At 45.2% G+C, this 17679-nt stretch overlaps 13 non-coding genes and 1 pseudogene across 13 annotated transcripts; all 14 read left to right on the forward strand.

The window, feature by feature from the left end:
• Positions 1 to 942: 942 nt before the first annotated feature.
• Positions 943 to 1133, forward strand: LOC141206483 (U2 spliceosomal RNA). Its single transcript, XR_012277038.1, has one exon. It is a non-coding gene; the product is annotated as a U2 spliceosomal RNA (small nuclear RNA).
• A 1115-nt stretch (positions 1134 to 2248) lies between these two features.
• On the forward strand, positions 2249 to 2439 carry LOC141206484 (U2 spliceosomal RNA). The gene has a single exon (XR_012277039.1). It is a non-coding gene; the product is annotated as a U2 spliceosomal RNA (small nuclear RNA).
• A 1115-nt stretch (positions 2440 to 3554) lies between these two features.
• Positions 3555 to 3745, forward strand: LOC141206485 (U2 spliceosomal RNA). The gene has a single exon (XR_012277040.1). It is a non-coding gene; the product is annotated as a U2 spliceosomal RNA (small nuclear RNA).
• Positions 3746 to 4857: 1112 nt separating this feature from the next.
• On the forward strand, positions 4858 to 5048 carry LOC141206486 (U2 spliceosomal RNA). The gene has a single exon (XR_012277041.1). It is a non-coding gene; the product is annotated as a U2 spliceosomal RNA (small nuclear RNA).
• A 1115-nt stretch (positions 5049 to 6163) lies between these two features.
• On the forward strand, positions 6164 to 6354 carry LOC141206487 (U2 spliceosomal RNA). Its single transcript, XR_012277042.1, has one exon. It is a non-coding gene; the product is annotated as a U2 spliceosomal RNA (small nuclear RNA).
• A 1118-nt stretch (positions 6355 to 7472) lies between these two features.
• LOC141206142 (U2 spliceosomal RNA) lies at positions 7473 to 7663 on the forward strand. The gene has a single exon (XR_012276808.1). It is a non-coding gene; the product is annotated as a U2 spliceosomal RNA (small nuclear RNA).
• Positions 7664 to 8778: 1115 nt separating this feature from the next.
• On the forward strand, positions 8779 to 8969 carry LOC141206489 (U2 spliceosomal RNA). The gene has a single exon (XR_012277043.1). It is a non-coding gene; the product is annotated as a U2 spliceosomal RNA (small nuclear RNA).
• Positions 8970 to 10084: 1115 nt separating this feature from the next.
• Positions 10085 to 10200, forward strand: LOC141206387 (U2 spliceosomal RNA; annotated as a pseudogene).
• A 524-nt stretch (positions 10201 to 10724) lies between these two features.
• On the forward strand, positions 10725 to 10907 carry LOC141206197 (U2 spliceosomal RNA). Its single transcript, XR_012276863.1, has one exon. It is a non-coding gene; the product is annotated as a U2 spliceosomal RNA (small nuclear RNA).
• A 1115-nt stretch (positions 10908 to 12022) lies between these two features.
• LOC141206490 (U2 spliceosomal RNA) lies at positions 12023 to 12213 on the forward strand. Its single transcript, XR_012277044.1, has one exon. It is a non-coding gene; the product is annotated as a U2 spliceosomal RNA (small nuclear RNA).
• Positions 12214 to 13328: 1115 nt separating this feature from the next.
• On the forward strand, positions 13329 to 13519 carry LOC141206491 (U2 spliceosomal RNA). Its single transcript, XR_012277045.1, has one exon. It is a non-coding gene; the product is annotated as a U2 spliceosomal RNA (small nuclear RNA).
• A 1115-nt stretch (positions 13520 to 14634) lies between these two features.
• On the forward strand, positions 14635 to 14825 carry LOC141206493 (U2 spliceosomal RNA). Its single transcript, XR_012277047.1, has one exon. It is a non-coding gene; the product is annotated as a U2 spliceosomal RNA (small nuclear RNA).
• Positions 14826 to 15943: 1118 nt separating this feature from the next.
• Positions 15944 to 16134, forward strand: LOC141206548 (U2 spliceosomal RNA). The gene has a single exon (XR_012277101.1). It is a non-coding gene; the product is annotated as a U2 spliceosomal RNA (small nuclear RNA).
• Positions 16135 to 17252: 1118 nt separating this feature from the next.
• Positions 17253 to 17443, forward strand: LOC141206494 (U2 spliceosomal RNA). Its single transcript, XR_012277048.1, has one exon. It is a non-coding gene; the product is annotated as a U2 spliceosomal RNA (small nuclear RNA).
• The last annotated feature ends 236 nt before the right edge of the window (positions 17444 to 17679 follow it).

Raw genomic sequence — 17679 nt, forward strand, 5'->3', positions numbered from 1 at the left:
GCAACTGTGCATTGCATTGCCATGTAATGTGATGCAATGCTATCTTTCTAGCTCTCCCTTTTTACTTCCTTTTGGATAAACAGACATATTAGGCAAGCATTTTGGAGCTTTCACCTAAATAAATACAGGTGGTGAGATAAGCTGCACAATATAATTGACCTTTCAGTATATTGTTGCACACACACCATCTATTTAGCAAATGCCCTTGTTATCAACAGCAGCCTTTTAAACTCACCTGAGCTAACAGGTATGTGCGCTGGTTACTCTGCTGCGCTTAAAATTTCTTTTTTGGTTTGCTACAATGCCTTTTCTGAAACGTTGTCTCCTTCTGCTGGAACACTGACTTCTTTCATTTAATGCCTGCAGACTATAAAAGAGAACCCAACCCAAAAAGTTTGGTTGATTAGTCTGTGGCATTCTGTTAAACTGTTGCTTATGGCGGTCTCTGTGAGCTTCTCAGCGACATTCAGCCAGCCAGGTATCCTGCCTGCAGTAGATGGAATGTGGCAATGGAACGCTGGCTGCGCGTGTCATAATAGGCTCTGAGCCTTTATATACCTGTGCACAGCAGCAGCCACCTTCAGTCTGCTGCTGGACAGCCAGCAGCAGCAGCAGCAGGAGAGGTATGTAATCAGGAGCCCTCCTGCTAAGGGTAGACAGCTGCTCGTTCCACCCCACCCCCCGCCTTAATTGGTTCTCCTCCCTTCCAACGGTGTTGAGGCGGGTGGGAACAGCAGGGGGTGAAGGTGCTGTGTTTAAAGAGGTGGAGTTATGCAGATCTAAAACGCGTGGATTGCAGCAGCAGCAAGCCGAAAAGTGCAGGCATGTAAGGGATCTAGAGGTTGACAACATGTCTTCTTAACGGGAGTCCAGGAGCTCATCTCCACAAATGGACTTTTTAGGATCCTTGGGTGGCTCCGTAGTTTGAAACCAATTCTGGTTATCGCTTCTCGGCCTTTTGGCTAAGATCAAGTGTAGTATCTGTTCTTATCAGTTTAATATCTGATACGTCCCCTATCTGGGGACCATATATTAAATGGATTTTTAGAACAGGGAGATGGAAAAAGAGCTTGCTCTGTCCACTCCACGCATTGACCTGGTATTGCAGTATCTCCAGGACCGGTGCACCCCTTCTTTAATGCAGTTTCTAAAATCAGAAAGAATTGAATTCAATGTTTTTTGTTCATTTTGCTTGTTTGTCGGATTTTGGGATGGACTCTTTGGCTCTGCTTTTCTTCTCCTCATTGGATTTTTCATGTTCAAAGTTGCAGAAGCCAGATTACAAGCTCATTTTGGTTCAACTTCAGCAACTGTGCATTGCATTGCCATGTAATGTGATGCAATGCTATCTTTCTAGCTCTCCCTTTTTACTTCCTTTTGGATAAACAGACATATTAGGCAAGCATTTTGGAGCTTTCACCTAAATAACTACAGGTGGTGAGATAAGCTGCACAATATAATTGACCTTTCAGTATATTGTTGCACACACACCATCTATTTAGCAAATGCCCTTGTTATCAACAGCAGCCTTTTAAACTCACCTGAGCTAACAGGTATGTGCGCTGGTTACTCTGCTGCGCTTAAAATTTCTTTTTTGGTTTGCTACAATGCCTTTTCTGAAACGTTGTCTCCTTCTGCTGGAACACTGACTTCTTTCATTTAATGCCTGCAGACTATAAAAGAGAACCCAACCCAAAAAGTTTGGTTGATTAGTCTGTGGCATTCTGTTAAACTGTTGCTTATGGCGGTCTCTGTGAGCTTCTCAGCGACATTCAGCCAGCCAGGTATCCTGCCTGCAGTAGATGGAATGTGGCAATGGAACGCTGGCTGCGCGTGTCATAATAGGCTCTGAGCCTTTATATACCTGTGCACAGCAGCAGCCACCTTCAGTCTGCTGCTGGACAGCCAGCAGCAGCAGCAGCAGGAGAGGTATGTAATCAGGAGCCCTCCTGCTAAGGGTAGACAGCTGCTCGTTCCACCCCACCCCCCGCCTTAATTGGTTCTCCTCCCTTCCAACGGTGTTGAGGCGGGTGGGAACAGCAGGGGGTGAAGGTGCTGTGTTTAAAGAGGTGGAGTTATGCAGATCTAAAACGCGTGGATTGCAGCAGCAGCAAGCCGAAAAGTGCAGGCATGTAAGGGATCTAGAGGTTGACAACATGTCTTCTTAACGGGAGTCCAGGAGCTCATCTCCACAAATGGACTTTTTAGGATCCTTGGGTGGCTCCGTAGTTTGAAACCAATTCTGGTTATCGCTTCTCGGCCTTTTGGCTAAGATCAAGTGTAGTATCTGTTCTTATCAGTTTAATATCTGATACGTCCCCTATCTGGGGACCATATATTAAATGGATTTTTAGAACAGGGAGATGGAAAAAGAGCTTGCTCTGTCCACTCCACGCATTGACCTGGTATTGCAGTATCTCCAGGACCGGTGCACCCCTTCTTTAATGCAGTTTCTAAAATCAGAAAGAATTGAATTCAATGTTTTTTGTTCATTTTGCTTGTTTGTCGGATTTTGGGATGGACTCTTTGGCTCTGCTTTTCTTCTCCTCATTGGATTTTTCATGTTCAAAGTTGCAGAAGCCAGATTACAAGCTCATTTTGGTTCAACTTCAGCAACTGTGCATTGCATTGCCATGTAATGTGATGCAATGCTATCTTTCTAGCTCTCCCTTTTTACTTCCTTTTGGATAAACAGACATATTAGGCAAGCATTTTGGAGCTTTCACCTAAATAACTACAGGTGGTGAGATAAGCTGCACAATATAATTGACCTTTCAGTATATTGTTGCACACACACCATCTATTTAGCAAATGCCCTTGTTATCAACAGCAGCCTTTTAAACTCACCTGAGCTAACAGGTATGTGCGCTGGTTACTCTGCTGCGCTTAAAATTTCTTTTTTGGTTTGCTACAATGCCTTTTCTGAAACGTTGTCTCCTTCTGCTGGAACACTGACTTCTTTCATTTAATGCCTGCAGACTATAAAAGAGAACCCAACCCAAAAAGTTTGGTTGATTAGTCTGTGGCATTCTGTTAAACTGTTGCTTATGGCGGTCTCTGTGAGCTTCTCAGCGACATTCAGCCAGCCAGGTATCCTGCCTGCAGTAGATGGAATGTGGCAATGGAACGCTGGCTGCGCGTGTCATAATAGGCTCTGAGCCTTTATATACCTGTGCACAGCAGCAGCCACCTTCAGTCTGCTGCTGGACAGCCAGCAGCAGCAGCAGCAGGAGAGGTATGTAATCAGGAGCCCTCCTGCTAAGGGTAGACAGCTGCTCGTTCCACCCCACCCCCCGCCTTAATTGGTTCTCCTCCCTTCCAACGGTGTTGAGGCGGGTGGGAACAGCAGGGGGTGAAGGTGCTGTGTTTAAAGAGGTGGAGTTATGCAGATCTAAAACGCGTGGATTGCAGCAGCAGCAAGCCGAAAAGTGCAGGCATGTAAGGGATCTAGAGGTTGACAACATGTCTTCTTAACGGGAGTCCAGGAGCTCATCTCCACAAATGGACTTTTTAGGATCCTTGGGTGGCTCCGTAGTTTGAAACCAATTCTGGTTATCGCTTCTCGGCCTTTTGGCTAAGATCAAGTGTAGTATCTGTTCTTATCAGTTTAATATCTGATACGTCCCCTATCTGGGGACCATATATTAAATGGATTTTTAGAACAGGGAGATGGAAAAAGAGCTTGCTCTGTCCACTCCACGCATTGACCTGGTATTGCAGTATCTCCAGGACCGGTGCACCCCTTCTTTAATGCAGTTTCTAAAATCAGAAAGAATTGAATTCAATGTTTTTTGTTCATTTTGCTTGTTTGTCGGATTTTGGGATGGACTCTTTGGCTCTGCTTTTCTTCTCCTCATTGGATTTTTCATGTTCAAAGTTGCAGAAGCCAGATTACAAGCTCATTTTGGTTCAACTTCAGCAACTGTGCATTGCATTGCCATGTAATGTGATGCAATGCTATCTTTCTAGCTCTCCCTTTTTACTTCCTTTTGGATAAACAGACATATTAGGCAAGCATTTTGGAGCTTTCACCTAAATAACTACAGGTGGTGAGATAAGCTGCACAATATAATTGACCTTTCAGTATATTGTTGCACACACACCATCTATTTAGCAAATGCCCTTGTTATCAACAGCAGCCTTTTAAACTCACCTGAGCTAACAGGTATGTGCGCTGGTTACTCTGCTGCGCTTAAAATTTCTTTTTTGGTTTGCTACAATGCCTTTTCTGAAACGTTGTCTCCTTCTGCTGGAACACTGACTTCTTTCATTTAATGCCTGCAGACTATAAAAGAGAACCCAACCCAAAAAGTTTGGTTGATTAGTCTGTGGCATTCTGTTAAACTGTTGCTTATGGCGGTCTCTGTGAGCTTCTCAGCGACATTCAGCCAGCCAGGTATCCTGCCTGCAGTAGATGGAATGTGGCAATGGAACGCTGGCTGCGCGTGTCATAATAGGCTCTGAGCCTTTATATACCTGTGCACAGCAGCAGCCACCTTCAGTCTGCTGCTGGACAGCCAGCAGCAGCAGCAGGAGAGGTATGTAATCAGGAGCCCTCCTGCTAAGGGTAGACAGCTGCTCGTTCCACCCCACCCCCCGCCTTAATTGGTTCTCCTCCCTTCCAACGGTGTTGAGGCGGGTGGGAACAGCAGGGGGTGAAGGTGCTGTGTTTAAAGAGGTGGAGTTATGCAGATCTAAAACGCGTGGATTGCAGCAGCAGCAAGCCGAAAAGTGCAGGCATGTAAGGGATCTAGAGGTTGACAACATGTCTTCTTAACGGGAGTCCAGGAGCTCATCTCCACAAATGGACTTTTTAGGATCCTTGGGTGGCTCCGTAGTTTGAAACCAATTCTGGTTATCGCTTCTCGGCCTTTTGGCTAAGATCAAGTGTAGTATCTGTTCTTATCAGTTTAATATCTGATACGTCCCCTATCTGGGGACCATATATTAAATGGATTTTTAGAACAGGGAGATGGAAAAAGAGCTTGCTCTGTCCACTCCACGCATTGACCTGGTATTGCAGTATCTCCAGGACCGGTGCACCCCTTCTTTAATGCAGTTTCTAAAATCAGAAAGAATTGAATTCAATGTTTTTTGTTCATTTTGCTTGTTTGTCGGATTTTGGGATGGACTCTTTGGCTCTGCTTTTCTTCTCCTCATTGGATTTTTCATGTTCAAAGTTGCAGAAGCCAGATTACAAGCTCATTTTGGTTCAACTTCAGCAACTGTGCATTGCATTGCCATGTAATGTGATGCAATGCTATCTTTCTAGCTCTCCCTTTTTACTTCCTTTTGGATAAACAGACAAATTAGGCAAGCATTTTGGAGCTTTCACCTAAATAACTACAGGTGGTGAGATAAGCTGCACAATATAATTGACCTTTCAGTATATTGTTGCACACACACCATCTATTTAGCAAATGCCCTTGTTATCAACAGCAGCCTTTTAAACTCACCTGAGCTAACAGGTATGTGCGCTGGTTACTCTGCTGCGCTTAAAATTTCTTTTTTGGTTTGCTACAATGCCTTTTCTGAAACGTTGTCTCCTTCTGCTGGAACACTGACTTCTTTCATTTAATGCCTGCAGACTATAAAAGAGAACCCAACCCAAAAAGTTTGGTTGATTAGTCTGTGGCATTCTGTTAAACTGTTGCTTATGGCGGTCTCTGTGAGCTTCTCAGCGACATACAGCCAGCCAGGTATCCTGCCTGCAGTAGATGGAATGTGGCAATGGAACACTGGCTGCGCGTGTCATAATAGGCTCTGAGCCTTTATATACCTGTGCACAGCAGCAGCCACCTTCAGTCTGCTGCTGGACAGCCAGCAGCAGCAGCAGCAGGAGAGGTATGTAATCAGGAGCCCTCCTGCTAAGGGTAGACAGCTGCTCGTTCCACCCCACCCCCCGCCTTAATTGGTTCTCCTCCCTTCCAACGGTGTTGAGGCGGGTGGGAACAGCAGGGGGTGAAGGTGCTGTGTTTAAAGAGGTCGAGTTATGCAGATCTAAAACGCGTGGATTGCAGCAGCAGCAAGCCGAAAAGTGCAGGCATGTAAGGGATCTAGAGGTTGACAACATGTCTTCTTAACGGGAGTCCAGGAGCTCATCTCCACAAATGGAATTTTTAGGATCCTTGGGTGGCTCCGTAGTTTGAAACCAATTCTGGTTATCGCTTCTCGGCCTTTTGGCTAAGATCAAGTGTAGTATCTGTTCTTATCAGTTTAATATCTGATACGTCCCCTATCTGGGGACCATATATTAAATGGATTTTTAGAACAGGGAGATGGAAAAAGAGCTTGCTCTGTCCACTCCACGCATTGACCTGGTATTGCAGTATCTCCAGGACCGGTGCACCCCTTCTTTAATGCAGTTTCTAAAATCAGAAAGAATTGAATTCAATGTTTTTTGTTCATTTTGCTTGTTTGTCGGATTTTGGGATGGACTCTTTGGCTCTGCTTTTCTTCTCCTCATTGGATTTTTCATGTTCAAAGTTGCAGAAGCCAGATTACAAGCTCATTTTGGTTCAACTTCAGCAACTGTGCATTGCATTGCCATGTAATGTGATGCAATGCTATCTTTCTAGCTCTCCCTTTTTACTTCCTTTTGGATAAACAGACATATTAGGCAAGCATTTTGGAGCTTTCACCTAAATAACTACAGGTGGTGAGATAAGCTGCACAATATAATTGACCTTTCAGTATATTGTTGCACACACACCATCTATTTAGCAAATGCCCTTGTTATCAACAGCAGCCTTTTAAACTCACCTGAGCTAACAGGTATGTGCGCTGGTTACTCTGCTGCGCTTAAAATTTCTTTTTTGGTTTGCTACAATGCCTTTTCTGAAACGTTGTCTCCTTCTGCTGGAACACTGACTTCTTTCATTTAATGCCTGCAGACTATAAAAGAGAACCCAACCCAAAAAGTTTGGTTGATTAGTCTGTGGCATTCTGTTAAACTGTTGCTTATGGCGGTCTCTGTGAGCTTCTCAGCGACATTCAGCCAGCCAGGTATCCTGCCTGCAGTAGATGGAATGTGGCAATGGAACGCTGGCTGCACGTGTCATAATAGGCTCTGAGCCTTTATATACCTGTGCACAGCAGCAGCCACCTTCAGTCTGCTGCTGGACAGCCAGCAGCAGCAGCAGCAGCAGGAGAGGTATGTAATCAGGAGCCCTCCTGCTAAGGGTAGACAGCTGCTCGTTCCACCCCACCCCCCGCCTTAATTGGTTCTCCTCCCTTCCAACGGTGTTGAGGCGGGTGGGAACAGCAGGGGGTGAAGGTGCTGTGTTTAAAGAGGTGGAGTTATGCAGATCTAAAACGCGTGGATTGCAGCAGCAGCAAGCCGAAAAGTGCAGGCATGTAAGGGATCTAGAGGTTGACAACATGTCTTCTTAACGGGAGTCCAGGAGCTCATCTCCACAAATGGACTTTTTAGGATCCTTGGGTGGCTCCGTAGTTTGAAACCAATTCTGGTTATCGCTTCTTGGCCTTTTGGCTAAGATCAAGTGTAGTATCTATTCTTATCAGTTTAATATCTGATACGTCCCCTATCTGGGGACCATATATTAAATGGATTTTTAGAACAGGGAGATGGAAAAAGAGCTTGCTCTGTCCACTCCACGCATTGACCTGGTATTGCAGTATCTCCAGGACCGGTGCACCCCTTCTTTAATGCAGTTTCTAAAATCAGAAAGAATTGAATTCAATGTTTTTTGTTCATTTTGCTTGTTTGTCGGATTTTGGGATGGACTCTTTGGCTCTGCTTTTCTTCTCCTCATTGGATTTTTCATGTTCAAAGTTGCAGAAGCCAGATTACAAGCTCATTTTGGTTCAACTTCAGCAACTGTGCATTGCATTGCCATGTAATGTGATGCAATGCTATCTTTCTAGCTCTCCCTTTTTACTTCCTTTTGGATAAACAGACATATTAGGCAAGCATTTTGGAGCTTTCACCTAAATAACTACAGGTGGTGAGATAAGCTGCACAATATAATTGACCTTTCAGTATATTGTTGCACACACACCATCTATTTAGCAAATGCCCTTGTTATCAACAGCAGCCTTTTAAACTCACCTGAGCTAACAGGTATGTGCGCTGGTTACTCTGCTGCGCTTAAAATTTCTTTTTTGGTTTGCTACAATGCCTTTTCTGAAACGTTGTCTCCTTCTGCTGGAACACTGACTTCTTTCATTTAATGCCTGCAGACTATAAAAGAGAACCCAACCCAAAAAGTTTGGTTGATTAGTCTGTGGCATTCTGTTAAACTGTTGCTTATGGCGGTCTCTGTGAGCTTCTCAGCGACATTCAGCCAGCCAGGTATCCTGCCTGCAGTAGATGGAATGTGGCAATGGAACGCTGGCTGCGCGTGTCATAATAGGCTCTGAGCCTTTATATACCTGTGCACAGCAGCAGCCACCTTCAGTCTGCTGCTGGACAGCCAGCAGCAGCAGCAGCAGGAGAGGTATGTAATCAGGAGCCCTCCTGCTAAGGGTAGACAGCTGCTCGTTCCACCCCACCCCCCGCCTTAATTGGTTCTCCTCCCTTCCAACGGTGTTGAGGCGGGTGGGAACAGCAGGGGGTGAAGGTGCTGTGTTTAAAGAGGTGGAGTTATGCAGATCTAAAACGCGTGGATTGCAGCAGCAGCAAGCCGAAAAGTGCAGGCATGTAAGGGATCTAGAGGTTGACAACATGTCTTCTTAACGGGAGTCCAGGAGCTCATCTCCACAAATGGACTTTTTAGGATCCTTGGGTGGCTCCGTAGTTTGAAACCAATTCTGGTTATCGCTTCTCGGCCTTTTGGCTAAGATCAAGTGTAGTATCTGTTCTTATCAGTTTAATATCTGATACGTCCCCTATCTGGGGACCATATATTAAATGGATTTTTAGAACAGGGAGATGGAAAAAGAGCTTGCTCTGTCCACTCCACGCATTGACCTGGTATTGCAGTATCTCCAGGACCGGTGCACCCCTTCTTTAATGCAGTTTCTAAAATCAGAAAGAATTGAATTCAATGTTTTTTGTTCATTTTGCTTGTTTGTCGGATTTTGGGATGGACTCTTTGGCTCTGCTTTTCTTCTCCTCATTGGATTTTTCATGTTCAAAGTTGCAGAAGCCAGATTACAAGCTCATTTTGGTTCAACTTCAGCAACTGTGCATTGCATTGCCATGTAATGTGATGCAATGCTATCTTTCTAGCTCTCCCTTTTTACTTCCTTTTGGATAAACAGACATATTAGGCAAGCATTTTGGAGCTTTCACCTAAATAACTACAGGTGGTGAGATAAGCTGCACAATATAATTGACCTTTCAGTATATTGTTGCACACACACCATCTATTTAGCAAATGCCCTTGTTATCAACAGCAGCCTTTTAAACTCACCTGAGCTAACAGGTATGTGCGCTGGTTACTCTGCTGCGCTTAAAATTTCTTTTTTGGTTTGCTACAATGCCTTTTCTGAAACGTTGTCTCCTTCTGCTGGAACACTGACTTCTTTCATTTAATGCCTGCAGACTATAAAAGAGAACCCAACCCAAAAAGTTTGGTTGATTAGTCTGTGGCATTCTGTTAAACTGTTGCTTATGGCGGTCTCTGTGAGCTTCTCAGCGACATTCAGCCAGCCAGGTATCCTGCCTGCAGTAGATGGAATGTGGCAATGGAACGCTGGCTGCGCGTGTCATAATAGGCTCTGAGCCTTTATATACCTGTGCACAGCAGCAGCCACCTTCAGTCTGCTGCTGGACAGCCAGCAGCAGCAGCAGCAGGAGAGGTATGTAATCAGGAGCCCTCCTGCTAAGGGTAGACAGCTGCTCGTTCCACCCCACCCCCCGCCTTAATTGGTTCTCCTCCCTTCCAACGGTGTTGAGGCGGGTGGGAACAGCAGGGGGTGAAGGTGCTGTGTTTAAAGAGGTGGAGTTATGCAGATCTAAAACGCGTGGATTGCAGCAGCAGCAAGCCGAAAAGTGCAGGCATGTAAGGGATCTAGAGGTTGACAACATGTCTTCTTAACGGGAGTCCAGGAGCTCATCTCCACAAATGGACTTTTTAGGATCCTTGGGTGGCTCCGTAGTTTGAAACCAATTCTGGTTATCGCTTCTCGGCCTTTTGGCTAAGATCAAGTGTAGTATCTTTTGAAAAGGCAGTTTTGTCCTTGGGCTGCCCTAGTAAATTGATGCATATTACACACTGGTTTGGTGCACTTGTTAGTACGCCAGGTGGCTCATAGAGTTATCTGATGGAAAACATGGCCCTCCAGGATCGAAGTCACTAGGCTGGGTAAGTGTGAGGGCTTTGGAGCAATGTGCCCCAGGAGTAGGCGCCCTGGTGGGAGTCCAAGCTTACTGGGACTGGGAACCCCAGAAAGACTTGGCTTCGTAGCACGCCGCACCTTTGCCAATCATACTTTCTGAGCAACCCCCCCTATTCCTGGCCTCCGGGCTAGGAAGGGGAATTTTTATAAACCCGGTCGGAGGTCCGGTCAGCTTTGGGCTGAGAAACCAACACAGGCTCCAGCTCCACTAGGGTGGCAGCCTAGATGGAAGCTGGGAGCACGAAAACGGCTCTTCTCCGGCTTCGGCTAGGGAGAGCATCGGAGATCCCTGACCCTCGCTGTGGCCTTCTGGCTCGGAGGGATGGGGATGGTTTATTGGGGACCCTCTCCTCCGGGAAGGGTCCACATGAATCCTCGCCTCGTGCGCTGTTTTGGTGTGACTTCGGTCACATTTTTCAGTGCCTTGGATGCAGCTTCAATCAAAAAAATCTGTTCTTATCAGTTTAATATCTGATACGTCCCCTATCTGGGGACCATATATTAAATGGATTTTTAGAACAGGGAGATGGAAAAAGAGCTTGCTCTGTCCACTCCACGCATTGACCTGGTATTGCAGTATCTCCAGGACCGGTGCACCCCTTCTTTAATGCAGTTTCTAAAATCAGAAAGAATTGAATTCAATGTTTTTTGTTCATTTTGCTTGTTTGTCGGATTTTGGGATGGACTCTTTGGCTCTGCTTTTCTTCTCCTCATTGGATTTTTCATGTTCAAAGTTGCAGAAGCCAGATTACAAGCTCATTTTGGTTCAACTTCAGCAACTGTGCATTGCATTGCCATGTAATGTGATGCAATGCTATCTTTCTAGCTCTCCCTTTTTACTTCCTTTTGGATAAACAGACATATTAGGCAAGCATTTTGGAGCTTTCACCTAAATAACTACAGGTGGTGAGATAAGCTGCACAATATAATTGACCTTTCAGTATATTGTTGCACACACACCATCTATTTAGCAAATGCCCTTGTTATCAACAGCAGCCTTTTAAACTCACCTGAGCTAACAGGTATGTGCGCTGGTTACTCTGCTGCGCTTAAAATTTCTTTTTTGGTTTGCTACAATGCCTTTTCTGAAACGTTGTCTCCTTCTGCTGGAACACTGACTTCTTTCATTTAATGCCTGCAGACTATAAAAGAGAACCCAACCCAAAAAGTTTGGTTGATTAGTCTGTGGCATTCTGTTAAACTGTTGCTTATGGCGGTCTCTGTGAGCTTCTCAGCGACATACAGCCAGCCAGGTATCCTGCCTGCAGTAGATGGAATGTGGCAATGGAACACTGGCTGCGCGTGTCATAATAGGCTCTGAGCCTTTATATACCTGTGCACAGCAGCAGCCACCTTCAGTCTGCTGCTGGACAGCCAGCAGCAGCAGCAGCAGGAGAGGTATGTAATCAGGAGCCCTCCTGCTAAGGGTAGACAGCTGCTCGTTCCACCCCACCCCCCGCCTTAATTGGTTCTCCTCCCTTCCAACGGTGTTGAGGCGGGTGGGAACAGCAGGGGGTGAAGGTGCTGTGTTTAAAGAGGTCGAGTTATGCAGATCTAAAACGCGTGGATTGCAGCAGCAGCAAGCCGAAAAGTGCAGGCATGTAAGGGATCTAGAGGTTGACAACATGTCTTCTTAACGGGAGTCCAGGAGCTCATCTCCACAAATGGACTTTTTAGGATCCTTGGGTGGCTCCGTAGTTTGAAACCAATTCTGGTTATCGCTTCTCGGCCTTTTGGCTAAGATCAAGTGTAGTATCTGTTCTTATCAGTTTAATATCTGATACGTCCCCTATCTGGGGACCATATATTAAATGGATTTTTAGAACAGGGAGATGGAAAAAGAGCTTGCTCTGTCCACTCCACGCATTGACCTGGTATTGCAGTATCTCCAGGACCGGTGCACCCCTTCTTTAATGCAGTTTCTAAAATCAGAAAGAATTGAATTCAATGTTTTTTGTTCATTTTGCTTGTTTGTCGGATTTTGGGATGGACTCTTTGGCTCTGCTTTTCTTCTCCTCATTGGATTTTTCATGTTCAAAGTTGCAGAAGCCAGATTACAAGCTCATTTTGGTTCAACTTCAGCAACTGTGCATTGCATTGCCATGTAATGTGATGCAATGCTATCTTTCTAGCTCTCCCTTTTTACTTCCTTTTGGATAAACAGACATATTAGGCAAGCATTTTGGAGCTTTCACCTAAATAACTACAGGTGGTGAGATAAGCTGCACAATATAATTGACCTTTCAGTATATTGTTGCACACACACCATCTATTTAGCAAATGCCCTTGTTATCAACAGCAGCCTTTTAAACTCACCTGAGCTAACAGGTATGTGCGCTGGTTACTCTGCTGCGCTTAAAATTTCTTTTTTGGTTTGCTACAATGACTTTTCTGAAACATTGTCTCCTTCTGCTGGAACACTGACTTCTTTCATTTAATGCCTGCAGACTATAAAAGAGAACCCAACCCAAAAAGTTTGGTTGATTAGTCTGTGGCATTCTGTTAAACTGTTGCTTATGGCGGTCTCTGTGAGCTTCTCAGCGACATTCAGCCAGCCAGGTATCCTGCCTGCAGTAGATGGAATGTGGCAATGGAACGCTGGCTGCGCGTGTCATAATAGGCTCTGAGCCTTTATATACCTGTGCACAGCAGCAGCCACCTTCAGTCTGCTGCTGGACAGCCAGCAGCAGCAGCAGCAGGAGAGGTATGTAATCAGGAGCCCTCCTGCTAAGGGTAGACAGCTGCTCGTTCCACCCCACCCCCCGCCTTAATTGGTTCTCCTCCCTTCCAACGGTGTTGAGGCGGGTGGGAACAGCAGGGGGTGAAGGTGCTGTGTTTAAAGAGGTGGAGTTATGCAGATCTAAAATGCGTGGATTGCAGCAGCAGCAAGCCGAAAAGTGCAGGCATGTAAGGGATCTAGAGGTTGACAACATGTCTTCTTAACGGGAGTCCAGGAGCTCATCTCCACAAATGGACTTTTTAGGATCCTTGGGTGGCTCCGTAGTTTGAAACCAATTCTGGTTATCGCTTCTCGGCCTTTTGGCTAAGATCAAGTGTAGTATCTGTTCTTATCAGTTTAATATCTGATACGTCCCCTATCTGGGGACCATATATTAAATGGATTTTTAGAACAGGGAGATGGAAAAAGAGCTTGCTCTGTCCACTCCACGCATTGACCTGGTATTGCAGTATCTCCAGGACCGGTGCACCCCTTCTTTAATGCAGTTTCTAAAATCAGAAAGAATTGAATTCAATGTTTTTTGTTCATTTTGCTTGTTTGTCGGATTTTGGGATGGACTCTTTGGCTCTGCTTTTCTTCTCCTCATTGGATTTTTCATGTTCAAAGTTGCAGAAGCCAGATTACAAGCTCATTTTGGTTCAACTTCAGCAACTGTGCATTGCATTGCCATGTAATGTGATGCAATGCTATCTTTCTAGCTCTCCCTTTTTACTTCCTTTTGGATAAACAGACATATTAGGCAAGCATTTTGGAGCTTTCACCTAAATAACTACAGGTGGTGAGATAAGCTGCACAATATAATTGACCTTTCAGTATATTGTTGCACACACACCATCTATTTAGCAAATGCCCTTGTTATCAACAGCAGCCTTTTAAACTCACCTGAGCTAACAGGTATGTGCGCTGGTTACTCTGCTGCGCTTAAAATTTCTTTTTTGGTTTGCTACAATGCCTTTTCTGAAACGTTGTCTCCTTCTGCTGGAACACTGACTTCTTTCATTTAATGCCTGCAGACTATAAAAGAGAACCCAACCCAAAAAGTTTGGTTGATTAGTCTGTGGCATTCTGTTAAACTGTTGCTTATGGCGGTCTCTGTGAGCTTCTCAGCGACATTCAGCCAGCCAGGTATCCTGCCTGCAGTAGATGGAATGTGGCAATGGAACGCTGGCTGCGCGTGTCATAATAGGCTCTGAGCCTTTATATACCTGTGCACAGCAGCAGCCACCTTCAGTCTGCTGCTGGACAGCCAGCAGCAGCAGCAGCAGGAGAGGTATGTAATCAGGAGCCCTCCTGCTAAGGGTAGACAGCTGCTCGTTCCACCCCACCCCCCGCCTTAATTGGTTCTCCTCCCTTCCAACGGTGTTGAGGCGGGTGGGAACAGCAGGGGGTGAAGGTGCTGTGTTTAAAGAGGTGGAGTTATGCAGATCTAAAACGCGTGGATTGCAGCAGCAGCAAGCCGAAAAGTGCAGGCATGTAAGGGATCTAGAGGTTGACAACATGTCTTCTTAACGGGAGTCCAGGAGCTCATCTCCACAAATGGACTTTTTAGGATCCTTGGGTGGCTCCGTAGTTTGAAACCAATTCTGGTTATCGCTTCTCGGCCTTTTGGCTAAGATCAAGTGTAGTATCTGTTCTTATCAGTTTAATATCTGATACGTCCCCTATCTGGGGACCATATATTAAATGGATTTTTAGAACAGGGAGATGGAAAAAGAGCTTGCTCTGTCCACTCCACGCATTGACCTGGTATTGCAGTATCTCCAGGACCGGTGCACCCCTTCTTTAATGCAGTTTCTAAAATCAGAAAGAATTGAATTCAATGTTTTTTGTTCATTTTGCTTGTTTGTCGGATTTTGGGATGGACTCTTTGGCTCTGCTTTTCTTCTCCTCATTGGATTTTTCATGTTCAAAGTTGCAGAAGCCAGATTACAAGCTCATTTTGGTTCAACTTCAGCAACTGTGCATTGCATTGCCATGTAATGTGATGCAATGCTATCTTTCTAGCTCTCCCTTTTTACTTCCTTTTGGATAAACAGACATATTAGGCAAGCATTTTGGAGCTTTCACCTAAATAACTACAGGTGGTGAGATAAGCTGCACAATATAATTGACCTTTCAGTATATTGTTGCACACACACCATCTATTTAGCAAATGCCCTTGTTATCAACAGCAGCCTTTTAAACTCACCTGAGCTAACAGGTATGTGCGCTGGTTACTCTGCTGCGCTTAAAATTTCTTTTTTGGTTTGCTACAATGCCTTTTCTGAAACGTTGTCTCCTTCTGCTGGAACACTGACTTCTTTCATTTAATGCCTGCAGACTATAAAAGAGAACCCAACCCAAAAAGTTTGGTTGATTAGTCTGTGGCATTCTGTTAAACTGTTGCTTATGGCGGTCTCTGTGAGCTTCTCAGCGACATTCAGCCAGCCAGGTATCCTGCCTGCAGTAGATGGAATGTGGCAATGGAACGCTGGCTGCGCGTGTCATAATAGGCTCTGAGCCTTTATATACCTGTGCACAGCAGCAGCCACCTTCAGTCTGCTGCTGGACAGCCAGCAGCAGCAGCAGCAGCAGGAGAGGTATGTAATCAGGAGCCCTCCTGCTAAGGGTAGACAGCTGCTCGTTCCACCCCACCCCCCGCCTTAATTGGTTCTCCTCCCTTCCAACGGTGTTGAGGCGGGTGGGAACAGCAGGGGGTGAAGGTGCTGTGTTTAAAGAGGTGGAGTTATGCAGATCTAAAACGCGTGGATTGCAGCAGCAGCAAGCCGAAAAGTGCAGGCATGTAAGGGATCTAGAGGTTGACAACATGTCTTCTTAACGGGAGTCCAGGAGCTCATCTCCACAAATGGACTTTTTAGGATCCTTGGGTGGCTCCGTAGTTTGAAACCAATTCTGGTTATCGCTTCTCGGCCTTTTGGCTAAGATCAAGTGTAGTATCTGTTCTTATCAGTTTAATATCTGATACGTCCCCTATCTGGGGACCATATATTAAATAGATTTTTAGAACAGGGAGATGGAAAAAGAGCTTGCTCTGTCCACTCCACGCATTGACCTGGTATTGCAGTATCTCCAGGACCGGTGCACCCCTTCTTTAATGCAGTTTCTAAAATCAGAAAGAATTGAATTCAATGTTTTTTGTTCATTTTGCTTGTTTGTCGGATTTTGGGATGGACTCTTTGGCTTTGCTTTTCTTCTCCTCATTGGATTTTTCATGTTCAAAGTTGCAGAAGTCAGATTACAAGCTCATTTTGGTTCAACTTCAGCAACTGTGCATTGCATTGCCATGTAATGTGATGCAATGCTATCTTTCTAGCTCTCCCTTTTTACTTCCTTTTGGATAAACAGACATATTCGGCAAGCATTTTGGAGCTTTCACCTAAATAACTACAGGTGGTGAGATAAGCTGCACAATATAATTGACCTTTCAGTATATTGTTGCACACACACCATCTATTTAGCAAATGCCCTTGTTATCAACAGCAGCCTTTTAAACTCACCTGAGCTAACAGGTATGTGCGCTGGTTACTCTGCTGCGCTTAAAATTTCTTTTTTGGTTTGCTACAATGCCTTTTCTGAAACGTTGTCTCCTTCTGCTGGAACACTGACTTCTTTCATTTAATGCCTGCAGACTATAAAAGAGAACCCAACCCAAAAAGTTTGGTTGATTAGTCTGTGGCATTCTGTTAAACTGTTGCTTATGGCGGTCTCTGTGAGCTTCTCAGCGACATTCAGCCAGCCAGGTATCCTGCCTGCAGTAGATGGAATGTGGCAATGGAACGCTGGCTGCGCGTGTCATAATAGGCTCTGAGCCTTTATATACCTGTGCACAGCAGCAGCCACCTTCAGTCTGCTGCTGGACAGCCAGCAGCAGCAGCAGCAGCAGGAGAGGTATGTAATCAGGAGCCCTCCTGCTAAGGGTAGACAGCTGCTCGTTCCACCCCACCCCCCGCCTTAATTGGTTCTCCTCCCTTCCAACGGTGTTGAGGCGGGTGGGAACAGCAGGGGGTGAAGGTGCTGTGTTTAAAGAGGTGGAGTTATGCAGATCTAAAACGCGTGGATTGCAGCAGCAGCAAGCCGAAAAGTGCAGGCATGTAAGGGATCTAGAGGTTGACAACATGTCTTCTTAACGGGAGTCCAGGAGCTCATCTCCACAAATGGACTTTTTAGGATCCTTGGGTGGCTCCGTAGTTTGAAACCAATTCTGGTTATCGCTTCTCGGCCTTTTGGCTAAGATCAAGTGTAGTATCTGTTCTTATCAGTTTAATATCTGATACGTCCCCTATCTGGGGACCATATATTAAATGGATTTTTAGAACAGGGAGATGGAAAAAGAGCTTGCTCTGTCCACTCCACGCATTGACCTGGTATTGCAGTATCTCCAGGACCGGTGCACCCCTTCTTTAATGCAGTTTCTAAAATCAGAAAGAATTGAATTCAATGTTTTTTGTTCATTTTGCTTGTTTGTCGGATTTTGGGATGGACTCTTTGGCTCTGCTTTTCTTCTCCTCATTGGATTTTTCATGTTCAAAGTTGCAGAAGCCAGATTACAAGCTCATTTTGGTTCAACTTCAGCAACTGTGCATTGCATTGCCATGTAATGTGATGCAATGCTATCTTTCTAGCTCTCCCTTTTT

This window comes from Phyllobates terribilis, unplaced genomic scaffold (assembly GCF_046119375.1).
Source record: "Phyllobates terribilis strain yellow unplaced genomic scaffold, ASM4611937v1 Scaffold_142__1_contigs__length_4687701, whole genome shotgun sequence".
Taxonomy (NCBI): domain Eukaryota; kingdom Metazoa; phylum Chordata; class Amphibia; order Anura; family Dendrobatidae; genus Phyllobates; species Phyllobates terribilis.